This window comes from Amphiprion ocellaris, chromosome 4, assembly GCF_022539595.1.
Source record: "Amphiprion ocellaris isolate individual 3 ecotype Okinawa chromosome 4, ASM2253959v1, whole genome shotgun sequence".
NCBI lineage: Eukaryota > Metazoa > Chordata > Actinopteri > Pomacentridae > Amphiprion > Amphiprion ocellaris.
Genome location: NC_072769.1, coordinates 20,153,147 through 20,161,109, shown reverse-complemented (window position 1 = coordinate 20,161,109; position 7,963 = coordinate 20,153,147). Strand labels below are relative to the sequence as shown.

At 34.3% G+C, this 7,963-nt stretch overlaps 1 long non-coding RNA gene across 1 annotated transcript in view; it reads left to right on the top strand.

Annotated features, from left to right (window-relative positions):
• Positions 1–7,963, top strand: part of LOC129348820 (uncharacterized) — a 12,468-nt gene extending 4,505 nt beyond the window's left edge. Inside the window, exon 4 of the long non-coding RNA XR_008601523.1 lies at positions 6,529–7,963. This is a non-coding gene — a long non-coding RNA (uncharacterized LOC129348820). The remainder of the gene's footprint in view (positions 1–6,528) is intronic.

Genomic DNA, 7,963 nt, shown 5'->3' with positions numbered 1-7,963 from the left:
CGACATAGTATAGTAAGGCATTTTTTTTGCGCCAGAATTCATGATGTTTTTTTTTTCAAAGAAAACCTTTCTGGAGTGTTTTTCACGGCCTCCTTTACATTATTTCATCATATGGCACATTTTTACAACATGTTTGAAAAATCTCATTTTTTTTCGACATAGTATAGTAAGGCTTTTTTTTTGCGCCAAAATTCACAATGATTTTTTTTTCAAAGAAAACCTTCCTGGAGTGTTTTTCACGGCCTCCTCTACATTATTTCATCATATGGCATGTTTTTACAACATGTATGAAAAATCTCATTTTTTTTCGACATAGTATAGTAAGGCTTTTTTTTTTTGCGCCAGAATTCATGATGATTTTTTTTTCAAAGAAAACCTTTCTGGACTGTTTTTCACGGCCTCCTTTACATTATTTCATCATATGGCACATTTTTACAACATGTTTGAAAAATCTCATTTTTTTTCGACATAGTATAGTAAGGCATTTTTTTTGCGCCAGAATTCATGATGATTTTTTTTTCAAAGAAAACCTTTCTGGAGTGTTTTTCACGGCCTCCTCTACATTATTTCATCATATGGCATGTTTTTACAACATGTTTGAAAAATCGCATTTTTTTCGACATAGTATAGTAAGGCGTTTTTTTTGCGCCAGAATTTATGATGTTTTTTTTTTCAAAGAAAACCTTTCTGGAGTGTTTTTCACGGCCTTCTTTACATTATTTCATCATATGGCACATTTTTACAACATGTTTGAAAAATCTCATATTTTTTTCGACAGTATAGTAAGGCTTTTTTTTTTTGCGCCAAAAGTCATGATTTTTTTTCAAAGAAAACCTTTCTGTAGTGTTTTTCCACGGCCTCCTTTACATTATTTCATCATATGGCATGTTTTTACAACATGTTTGAAAAATCTCATTTTTTTTCGACATAGTATAGTAAGGCATTTTTTTTGCGCCAAAATTCACAATGATTTTTTTTTCAAAGAAAACCTTCCTGGAGTGTTTTTCACGGCCTCCTTTACATTATTTCATCATATGGCATGTTTTTACAACATGTTTGAAAAATCTCATTTTTTTTCGACATAGTATAGTAAGGCATTTTTAGCGCCAAAATTCATGATGAGTTTTTTTTTTCAAAGAAAACCTTTCTGGAGTGTTTTTCACGGCCTCCTTTACATTATTTCATCATATGGCATGTTTTTACAACATGTTTGAAAAATCTCATTTTTTTTCGACATAGTATAGTAAGGCTTTTTTTTTGCGCCAAAATTCACAATGATTTTTTTTCAAAGAAAACCTTCCTGGAGTGTTTTTCACGGCCTCCTTTACATTATTTCATCATATGGCATGTTTTTACAACATGTTTGAAAAATCTCATTTTTTTTCGACATAGTATAGTAAGGCATTTTTTTTGCGCCAAAATTCATGATGAGTTTTTTTTTTCAAAGAAAACCTTTCTGGAGTGTTTTTCACGGCCTTCTTTACATTATTTCATCATATGGCACATTTTTACAACATGTTTGAAAAATCAAATTTTTTTCGACATAGTATAGTAAGGCTTTTTTTTTTTGCGGCAAAAGTCATGATGATTTTTTTTCAAAGAAAACCTTTCTGGAGTATTTTTCACGGCCTCCTTTACATTATTTCATCATATGGCACGTTTTTACAACATGTTTGAAAAATCTCATTTTTTTTCGACATAGTATAGTAAGGCGTTTTTTTTGCGCCAAAATTCATGATGATTTTTTTTTCAAAGAAAACCTTCCTGGAGTGTTTTTCACGGCCTCCTTTACATTATTTCATCATATGGCACATTTTTACAACATGTTTGAAAAATCTCATTTTTTTCGACATAGTATAGTAAGGCATTTTTTTTGCGCCAGAATTCATGATGATTTTTTTCAAAGAAAACCTTTCTGTAGTGTTTTTCACGGCCTCCTTTACATTATTTCATCATATGGCATGTTTTTACAACATGTTTGAAAAATCTCATTTTTTTTCGACATAGTATAGTAAGGCATTTTTTTTGCGCCAAAATTCTTGATGATTTTTTTTTCAAAGAGAACCTTTCTGGAGTGTTTTTCACGGCCTCCTTTACATTATTTCATCATATGGCACGTTTTTACAACATGTTTGAAAAATCTCATTTTTTTTCGACATAGTATAGTAAGGCATTGTTTTTGCGCCAAAATTCACAATGATTTTTTTTTCAAAGAAAACCTTCCTGGAGTGTTTTTCACGGCCTCCTTTACATTATTTCATCATATGGCATGTTTTTACAACATGTTTGAAAAATCTCATTTTTTTTCGACATAGTATAGTAAGGCGTTTTTTTTGCGCCAAAATTCATGATGATTTTTTTTTCAAAGAAAACCTTCCTGGAGTGTTTTTCACGGCCTCCTTTACATTATTTCATCATATGGCATGTTTTTACAACATGTTTGAAAAATCTCATTTTTTTTCGACATAGTATAGTAAGGCTTTTTTTTTGCGCCAAAATTCATGATGATTTTTTTTCAAAGAAAACCTTCCTGGAGTGTTTTTCACGGCCTCCTTTACATTATTTCATCATATGGCATGTTTTTACAACATGTTTGAAAAATCTCATTTTTTTTCGACATAGTATAGTAAGGCATTTTTTTTGCGCCAAAATTCATGATGAGTTTTTTTTTTCAAAGAAAACCTTTCTGGAGTGTTTTTCACGGCCTTCTTTACATTATTTCATCATATGGCACATTTTTACAACATGTTTGAAAAATCAAATTTTTTTCGACATAGTATAGTAAGGCTTTTTTTTTTTGCGGCAAAAGTCATGATGATTTTTTTTCAAAGAAAACCTTTCTGGAGTATTTTTCACGGCCTCCTTTACATTATTTCATCATATGGCACGTTTTTACAACATGTTTGAAAAATCTCATTTTTTTTCGACATAGTATAGTAAGGGGTTTTTTTTGCGCTAGAATTCATGATGATTTTTTTTTCAAAGAAAACCTTCCTGGAGTGTTTTTCACGGCCTCCTTTACATTATTTCATCATATGGCACATTTTTACAACATGTTTGAAAAATCTCATTTTTTTTCGACATAGTATAGTAAGGCATTTTTTTTGCGCCAGAATTCATGATGATTTTTTTTCAAAGAAAACCTTTCTGGAGTGTTTTTCACGGCCTCCTTTACATTATTTCATCATATGGCACGTTTTTACAACATGTTTGAAAAATCTCATTTTTTTTCGACATAGTATAGTAAGGCATTTTTTTTGCGCCAAAATTCTTGATGATTTTTTTTTCAAAGAGAACCTTTCTGGAGTGTTTTTCACGGCCTCCTTTACATTATTTCATCATATGGCACGTTTTTACAACATGTTTGAAAAATCGCATTTTTTTCGACATAGTATAGTAAGGCGTTTTTTTTGCGCCAGAATTCATGATGTTTTTTTTTTCAAAGAAAACCTTTCTGAAGTGTTTTTCACGGCCTCCTTTACATTATTTCATCATATGGCACATTTTTACAACATGTTTGAAAAATCTCATTTTTTTTTGACATAGTATAGTAAGGCATTTTTTTTGCGCCAGAATTCATGATGATTTTTTTTTCAAAGAAAACCTTTCTGGAGTGTTTTTCCACGGCCTCCTTTACATTATTTCATCATATGGCATGTTTTTACAACATGTTTGAAAAATCTCATTTTTTTTCGACATAGTATAGTAAGGCATTTTTTTTGCGCCAAAATTCACAATGATTTTTTTTTCAAAGAAAACCTTCCTGGAGTGTTTTTCACGGCCTTCTTTACATTATTTCATCATATGGCACATTTTTACAACATGTTTGAAAAATCAAATTTTTTTCGACAGTATAGTAAGGCTTTTTTTTTGCGGCAAAAGTCATGATTTTTTTTCAAAGAAAACCTTTCTGGAGTGTTTTTGACGGCCTCCTCTACATTATTTCATCATATGGCATGTTTTTACAACATGTTTGAAAAATCTCATTTTTTTCGACATAGTATAGTAAGGCTTTTTTTTTGCGCCAGAATTCATGATGTTTTTTTTTTTTAAAGGAAACCTTTCTGGAGTGTTTTTCACGGCCTCCTTTACATTATTTCATCATATGGCACATTTTTACAACATGTTTGAAAAATCTCATTTTTTTTCGACATAGTATAGTAAGGCATTTTTTTTGCGCCAGAATTCATGATGATTTTTTTTTCAAAGAAAACCTTTCTGGAGTGTTTTTCACGGCCTCCTTTACATTATTTCATCATATGGCATGTTTTTACAACATGTTTGAAAAATCGCATTTTTTTTCGACATAGTATAGTAAGGCGTTTTTTTTGCGCCAGAATTCATGATGATTTTTTTTTCAAAGAAAACCTTTCTGGAGTGTTTTTCACGGCCTCCTTTACATTATTTCATCATATGGCACATTTTTACAACATGTTTGAAAAATCTCATTTTTTTTTCGACATAGTATACTATGGCGTTTTTTGCGCCAAAATTCATGATGATTTTTTTTTCAAAGAAAACCCTTTCTGGAGTGTTTTTCACGGCCTCCTCTACATTATTTCATCATATGGCACGTTTTTACAACATGTTGAAAAATCGTATTTTTTTTTTTTACATAGATTAAAAATAAGATTAAAAATTAAATAATTGTCCTTTTAACGTACCCTTTCAATGGATTAAATGTACGAACCAATAGGAAATACATGTGACAATGTGCATTGTATTTCATTTTCTTGCTTTAATTTGTTTTAATCTAGGCATTTCAAATCCTCTACAGTTGGGCCAGTTTTGGTTTGCTTCTCAAAAGCATGTTAAGCCTCAGGTGACACGTCTTTGTCCCACTGCAGGTCGCTGGTCGAAGCAGATCGTAGAGTCGGGATGCTTGGAGGAAAATGAGGTTCACCGGCTTTCACATGGAGATGCTGCTGTACAGTCTTTATTAATACCTGAAGTCCTGTCCTGCTCTGGAGACGTCATGTTGTTTCAGATTTGCTGTTGCGGTTCGGACCAACTGGAGCTCCACGATTACTGGTCACAGCAATAATGACAATAGTGATTCTTTTGAATGTTTCAAACAGAGTAGTATATAATAATAATTAATGATAATAATGAATCGTGTGTGTGAATGTGTATAGAGGCAGTGAAAAAAACAAGCAAAGAACATTTTGGATGTTCACAAGGAGTCATCGCTGTTACATTTTCAGATTAGTTTTTGAAGAGTTCTCTTTGGCTGCTCACTCTTCTGTAACCATTCAGGATTTAGCATAGATTGATCTAAATGTCAGCTACTTTTTTGTCCATCTGGGTCGGCCATTTCAAAAACAAAAGGACCAATGTGGACTTCGGTGAAGAAAAAGGGAATCTCCGTTTTGCAGTATTTTTTTTTGTATACTATGTTGAAAAAAAATGACATTTTTCAAACATGTTGTAAAAACGTGCCATATGATGAAATAATGTAAAGGAGGCCGTGAAAAACACTCCAGAAAGGTTTTCTTTGAAAAAAAAAAATCATCATGAATTTTGGCACAAAAACAGGAATTCTTCAAGGCGAAGATTGATCAGCTCTACAACAGCATCTACAGCAGCATCTCCATGTGAAAGCCAGCGAACCTCATTTTCCTCCAAGCATCCCGACTCTACGAACTGCTTCGACCAGCGACCTGCAGTGGGACAAAGACGTGTCACCTGAGGCTTAACATGCTTTTGAGAAGCAAACCAAAACTGGCCCAACTGTAGAGGATTTGAAATGCCTAGATAAAGACAAATTAAAGCAAGAAAATGAAATACAATGCACATTGTCATATGTATTTGCTTTTGGTTCGTGCATTTAATCTGTTGAAAGCGTACATTAAAAGGATAGTTTTACCTTAGCTGACATTTAAGTGACACTCTACATTATTATTTGACTCCAAACATTTACTGGACTGATTTAAATATTAAAATCACTCCTTTCTAATCTTCTGCTGTAAGTTCAAACCTGAGGCCTTAAATAGAGAAACACACAAGTATCTGTTTGAAGGAACTTCTGTAGAGTCCTGGTTCCAGAACATGATGATAGAATTATAGACAAACTTTAACAAAAGCTGCCTGAGAGTTTACAGGTTTTTATGTTGGATTTCTTCAGTAATTTAATGAGAATTATGAGCAAAAATCAAGTGTTCATTTGATGAACTTCATTTCCTAAAACATCCAGAATTGGAGCTCATATCTTTGGCAGCTGTAAAGTTTCTGCTCCTTCAAAGTTCACAACACAGTGAATGAATTCCTAAAACACTCTCAATGCTGGAGAGCGTTTGTGATGCTGAAGCAGTGACCAGTTTTTCTGTTTCTTCTCTGGAGATGCACAATGAGGGGCATCTGCAGCGACTGAGAAAGAGTCTCACCACATCCTGACATGAGGAAAAAGACTTTATTGAAGACTACAATGAGAAAAACTATCCAGACAGCAGATGGCATGCATTCAAGGTGAGCTCTGAACATTTGATCTGGAACAGGAATTCAATAACGGCAGCATGAGCTTCATTTCAGTCTGTAGCTGCTGAATTCATGGATGAATCATCTGGCACTAGAGAAGAAGACCATCAAACATCCATGTCAGCTGATGGAGGTCCAAGAGTCTCACCAAACAACCAACCTACAGAGTGAAGACCTCAAATCTGATTGGACGGCCTCCTATTCAGCCACATGTGAACAAATGCCTCTAAGTTGGTTTGTTTTCTAAAATAACATGACATGTTCAGGCGTTCTTTGTGTGAAAACTCAGAGATTTCAGGTATCAGAAGGTGGTTTTCAACTTTCTTTGTTAACTTTCTGCTTCAACTTTAAACTAAATTTCCTTCACTAGCCCAGCCCTCTGGACTTCCAGTAAGCTGTGTTCCTATTGGCTGTCCAGGTGGCTGCTTGGTGTTATCAGGAACACCTGAGCAGCTCAGTGTCTTCCTGCTTTATTTAGCTGCAGACAAACATTTCCTCTGCTTGTCTTCACCACTGAACCGGGTTTGGCTCCATTGCTTTAGTTTGTTCTTTAGGCATTGGCTTGCAGCTTCCAGCAGTAAAATCATTTTTAATGTGTTTCTTGGTGTGTTTTAGGCATTGTACTGGATAGTTGTCTTGGTAAATGTGGTTCTTTAGCCACAGTTAGCACATGGTGCTAATGTGTGCAATGATTAGTGGATTTGGTGCAGCTGAGTTGTGTCTTTATCTTGGCTGTAGTGAGTCTTTAGAGGTTTTTGGTCAGACACATTCTGTATTCTTGTTTGTGAACCAGCGTTGGTTGTCCAGAAGGTAAGAGTTCCTGTCCTGATTCTCTGTTCTCAGAGGTTCTCTGGTAGGCTGCAGGAGACTTTAGCGTTTGGGTTGTGCTAGTTTGGTTTTTGTACGGTTTCATTTGGACGACTATCTTGAGGCCCCTCCATGTGGTTTAGTGAGGTTTTCTGGAACAGTTCTACAAAGCAACCTGCAGCAGAAGAGACTTTGAGAGTTTTTAGGAAGTTCTGGAGACCAGACTTTAGAGCAGCAGAGACATTTGTCAGCAGTTTGAGCAGGAGAAGGTGAGCTTCAGAGTAGAAATTAGATGGAAACCTTCTTGACCCGTGTGGTGAGGTCCTGTACCAAGAGTTTGAGCAGGTTGTGAAGAGTCTGTAGTTCTTTGGTCTGAAAGCACAAGAAGAGTCGACTCATTAAAGGAGAAAACAGGAGATATTGTTGGTTCTTCTGTCGCTCTGCAGTTTCCTTAGACTAAATATCAAGTTTATATTTTAAATGATTTCCCATATGAGCCCAAGAAGACTTCAATAAACTCCCTCCATCCCCTGGACACAACATATTTTATTACCATGTTAAATCTTTTTTGAAATGTTTTTGCATTTTAAACCTGGTTTTAGTACAGTTTTTTTCTCTTTGCTTGTTTAGTTGTGTCATCTGTGTAAAAGGTGCTAAACAAATAAAGTTGAATTGATAAACT